The sequence below is a fragment of the Cucumis melo genome, chromosome 11, assembly GCF_025177605.1.
Source record: "Cucumis melo cultivar AY chromosome 11, USDA_Cmelo_AY_1.0, whole genome shotgun sequence".
NCBI lineage: Eukaryota > Viridiplantae > Streptophyta > Magnoliopsida > Cucurbitales > Cucurbitaceae > Cucumis > Cucumis melo.
In genome coordinates this window covers 23,442,831-23,448,155 of record NC_066867.1, presented here as the reverse complement: position 1 = coordinate 23,448,155, position 5,325 = coordinate 23,442,831, and the positions used below count along the sequence as shown (strand labels likewise).

At 32.1% G+C, this 5,325-nt stretch overlaps 1 long non-coding RNA gene across 1 annotated transcript; it reads right to left on the bottom strand.

Annotated features, from left to right (window-relative positions):
* Positions 1 to 1,431: 1,431 nt before the first annotated feature.
* Positions 1,432 to 4,672, bottom strand: LOC127144063 (uncharacterized). Its single transcript, XR_007815682.1, has 2 exons — positions 4,264 to 4,672; positions 1,432 to 1,604 (listed from the first exon to the last, which is right to left on the bottom strand). It is a non-coding gene; the product is annotated as an uncharacterized LOC127144063 (long non-coding RNA).
* Between the last annotated feature and the right edge of the window lie 653 nt (positions 4,673 to 5,325).

Here is a 5,325-nt window from a genome sequence, read left to right as displayed (position 1 = left end):
AGTTCCCTTATAAAAACGATGTTTCAATTATGTGAAACACATAACCAAAATGAAGAGAGGAGAGAAAGCAAAAGAATGAAGTAGGAGAAGAGGAAGAGAACCCGCCATTGTCATTACCCCTTGCCATCGTGCCCCCATCGTCGTCGTCCCGGTCTACCGTCGCTCGTCCTTATTCTAATAAGTATTTTGGTTTAAATATTTGTTTTGGTTTAGGTTTAGTTTGGTTTAATTAGTTTTTTGTTTGTTAAAATAGTTTTATGATTTTTTTGTGAATTAGTTTTAAGATTTTGATTCTGAATTAGTTTTAGAATATTGTTTTTTAATAGATTTCAGTTTTGAAGTTGAAATTTTGAATGGTATGGGTTAAAAATTTAAAGGGGGTTTATTTGAAAAATTTAAGTTCGAGAGTTATATTGAATTGAAAATTTGAAGTTTGAATTGAATATTTGAGAGGGAGGGGGGTTTAATTGAAATTTGAAAGGGGTAGGTTGAAATGAAATTTTGAAGGGTGTGGAGGTTTTAATTGGGTTTAGGAAGGGGGTGGGGAGGCTTGAATTGAAAATTTGAGAGGGTTAGGATCAAAAATTTTAGGAAGGGTGAAATTGAAAATTTGAGGGGGGCTCCTATTAAAAACTTGAGAGGGGTGAGGGCTGTTATTGTTTTATAAATTATGTAATTTGTGGTTGAGATTTGTTTTTGCTATATTGCAGTTATGTTAGCCTTTAATTCAAACTTAGTTGTTTATTTATCAGTAGTTTTGAAGTCATTTGCTCACTAGTACAAATTTGGGTTTTAATGACGCAAAAATTGCATCATAAAGACTTTCGACGATACAATTTTCGCATCATTGAAGCCACTGTCAAGAAAGGTTATTTAATGACACTTGGGAAAACATGTCATTAAATATGCTTAGATGACATCAAAATCGTGTCATTAATACTTTTACCTTGATACAAAAAATATGTCACCGTTATCTATAACTCGACACCAATATATTGTCATAAATACTCTTACATTGACACTTTACATGCGTCACCTTTATTTATACCTCAACACCAATATATTATGATTAATACTCTTACATTGACGCTTTAAATGTGTCGCTGTTATCTATCATTCGACAAGAATATGCTGTCATTAATATCCTTATATTGACACTTTAAATATGTCACGTTATCTACACTTTGACACTAATATATTGTCATTAATACCCTTATATTGACACTTTAAATGTGTCACATGTATCTATAACTCAACACCAATATATTATCAAGAAATTTAATTTGACAACACTGCTTTTGTTTAATAAAGACTTATGTGTTGACACTTATTTGGCATCGTTATTTTTCAATTCATAACACATATTTTTCTAGCATACATTTCTCCTGTAAAACAAAATTAAAAACTTAAATTCAATGTTACCCACATATGTTTAGAAAGATTTTTATATTGATAATAAAAAATGTAATTACATTGTCGGTAAAGGTTCTACAATAATCCAAAAGATAAATTAACTATAATATTACATGTATGTGTGACTTAATAATCTAATCAAACTGACGCATAAATGAGCTTGATCGATGGTCCATGGATTCTTCAATTACCTATAAATTTGAAGAAAATGAACCTTAGCCAACATTCATTATGGAAAATGCATAAACAAAAGCATTAAGTACATGTCAAACAGAAATCACTTTCTTAATAAGGAGATAAATGAACTTTTCAAAATAAACCAAGTTTCTTAATAAAATATCAATAAGGGACCCAAAGATAAATAAAAACACCGACTGCATAAGCATAGTATATAAGTGTTGCAAATATACATCTCGATTCAATCTTTATAGACCCAACAATGTTCTAGTTTACATCAAGTTGAAACTTAAACATAAACTTACCCCCCCCCCCCCTCAAAGTCATTACTAAACTTAAGTATAAACTTACCACCTCACTCCCTTCTTCCAATGTCATTATTAAACATAAACTTATCATGCCCCTCACCCCTTCTAAAGTCATCGTTATACTTAAACATAAACTTAGTACTCCCACCGCCCCCTCCCCTTCCAAGGTCATTGTTAAACTTAAAATTACCATCCGTCCCCCTCCCCACTTCCAAAGTCATTATTAAACCTAAACATAGACTTACCCCCTCCACAAACTCCTACGCTACAAATAAAACTTTACAAACAAACAAATTCATGTCGTTTATAAGAGCATAAAATAAATTATCAAATTCCTAAGTACATGTCAACATGATTCCTAAAATATATGTCTAAGGGGATCGAATAAAATTTTTGTCAATGACTACCATAACTGTAGGATAGTCAACCAACAAAGTATTAAGTTCCTAAGTACATGTTAACATGATTCCTAAAACATATGTAAGCAGATTGAATAAAATAGCTTTTCAATGACTACGGTAAATGTGAATTAAACTTAGAAGAAAAAGTAAAGCACTCAGCACTTCAATAAGATCAAACTTCCAACATAGCAAGCACAAAATTTTAGAAGTTTTAAAACAATTGAAACATACTCGAAGTCAATCTCAAGGACGTCAAAGGGACCTCCAAATTAAGCAAGAAAACAAGAATCAAAACAAGAAGAAAAAAAAAAACTCTGAACATATAAAAAGTTAACATAACTAAAATAGCATAGCATTGGTAAAGGAAAAACAACCATAAAAGCAATAGTTGAAAAAGAAAAAGAATAACACAGGAACCAATTTCCTATCTTTGTATATTTCGATGTTGGTGCATTTTTGTAGCTAGAGTAGAAATAAGGCACAAACCTATGAATCTAAGTCGACAGTTAAATGATGGAGAAACCAAAGCACAATGGAAAGAGTTTGGTGACTATTATCAGGTTTTACAAGAATATTAAAATAATCTTGGTAGAACGTAGATAATGAACAAGTATAAAGGAAGACTTGAAACACAAGCCAAACTAGAACAAAATGGTAGCAGTTTGATTTTATTTTTGTCTGTGTTCAAGCCAAACTATTTTAATAGACCTTACAATGAAATCCTCCTCAAAGCTCATAACATAGTAAAATGCATGACCCTTCTTCTACTCATCCAAACTTTAGTTTGATAAATAAAATAATATTGACTGCCAAGAATTTGGACAACAAGTTCCATTGTTCCAATTTTACACTAAGCAAGCATACATTAGAAAAAACAAGTTGAGTTGGAACAATAAAGAATGCTAGTGATCCTTAAATCTCCAAATCTCCAATTTGTATGTAAAACAAATTGGATTCTTCTTTAGATTTCCTAGCGAAGTGGCCTATATGATTGAAAATTTCTTTGTTTGGAAAGGGAAAGAGGGTGGATCCCATTTGCTTTTTGTCAATTGGATAAAATTACCTCCTTTCCAATTTTTTGCGGTTTATAGATTTCTATTATAAACATGAGGAATTGGGGTATCCTTGCTAAATGGATTTGGAGATTTAGGGTGGAAAAGTATGCTTCATGTGGGAGTTATCTCTAAGAGCCATGAATACTCATGAAAAGCTTCAAAGGAGATTGCCTGGTATGGTTTTGTCTTTTAGTATTGTATGTTTATAATTTATAAATGTATCAATTTAGTTTGACAAATTAGTCTAGTGAAATAATTGGTCAAAGTGGAAATAGCGGTATATAGAATTTTATCTCTAAGTACAGGCATAGAATACTATACAAACTAGACCTCACAGGGAAAATCTGTTACATGTTATTTCTAACAAACAAGGACAAATGCAAGGAACACTATATGTTAAATGATTTAACATCATCTTATAAAGAAGGAAGTTTATAGCCAATAATGCATATGGATTTACATCCTTATAAGAAACAAGTTTGGTTTTCAGCCATTTTTTAAAAATGATTATTTAATAGAAAACCAACTTCACAAGAAAGCAAACTTGTTATTTGCACTTTCAAGCCATGTTCCGAGCTGGAAGATTGAATTAGAAACTAGTAGTATGCCAATATCTCTAATTAATTGAATAAACCTCTTGCTGTGAAGATTTTGAGCCTTCACATTCTAACGTTGGAAAGCAGTTGCCGCCTTCAAATATTCTACATTTTTCAGTTTTCCTAGAACTTTGTCATATTAATTCAACAAGTCATATTTGTTCAATTGCAAGCAACGATAGAGTAAACTAAATTCATTATTTCTTAATAGCTAAAGAAACCAAATCAACGATATATATCGTATTAGCTAAAGTCCACCATCTTTCTTAATAACTTGCAAACTAAAAGAAAACCATTCCAAAAATTCACATACCGAATTGATTCAAATAATCAAACAATTGGAGGAATGAAGATGATGCAAAACGGACGAAGGAGGGAGGAGAAGCATCAGATAGTTTGGTAGGCTCCTTCAAATGGCAACTAAAGCGTCTGAGAGAGAGAGGCCGAAAACTCGAGGTATCTAGACTGGATCAATTCACCTTCGACTGTAAATTTGTGAAAACTCAAGGCCAAAAATTGTTTCACCTTCGACTGGAGCGTTCACAAGGGATAGGAAAAGTTGACGCAAAATTGTGAGAGAGAGTTTGCAAGAGGGGAACGGTGGAGGGAGACAACGACGCAAAATTGAGAGGTTTTGAGAGATAGAGATGGCGACGATGATTTTCGAAGTTGTGAGGGTTTTTTTAGAAAGACAGCGTCGCAAAAAATTATGAAAGGTTTTTCAGGAATTTGCTGAGAGGAAAATTTGTGTCAAATAAATTATTTTTTTTATTTATGTAATTTTTTAATGACACAAAAATCATGTCGTTAATTAACAAGCATAATTTATGTCAAGAAAAATTAAATGACGACATAAAAAATGTTTCATTAAAAATTCTATTTTTTATTTTTAACGACACATTTATCTCACCCACCCCTTTTTTATTGATCTCTTGTGTCATTAAAAGTCATTTTTCTAGTAGTGTTGTTGCTTTATTATGGTAGCCTTTGTAGTGTCAACTTAGTTTTGAATTTGTTAGTATTTCTGAGGGTTTGAAGATGTGGAAGGTAGCTTGTAAAGTAGCATTGTTGGAAGGGGTAGGTAAGTTGTAAAGATTGAAGTTGTTTGTGGTTAGCTTGTGGTGGCTATCTTTCAGTTATGGTAGCCTCTGTAATTTAAACTTAGCTTTAGTGAAAAGTTTGAGAGATTGTTATTAATAAGTTTAGGGTGTGAGAAATGTCATTTGGAGAAAGGTTGGATGGACAAGGGTTCTATTTATGTTTTAGCGGCTTTAACGATGGACAAGGGTTGGATGAAACTTAAGAATAAGTTTTCCATTGAGTATAAAGAAGGAGTGTGCCAATTTTTAGAGGTTGCCAAGTTTCACGTTGATGA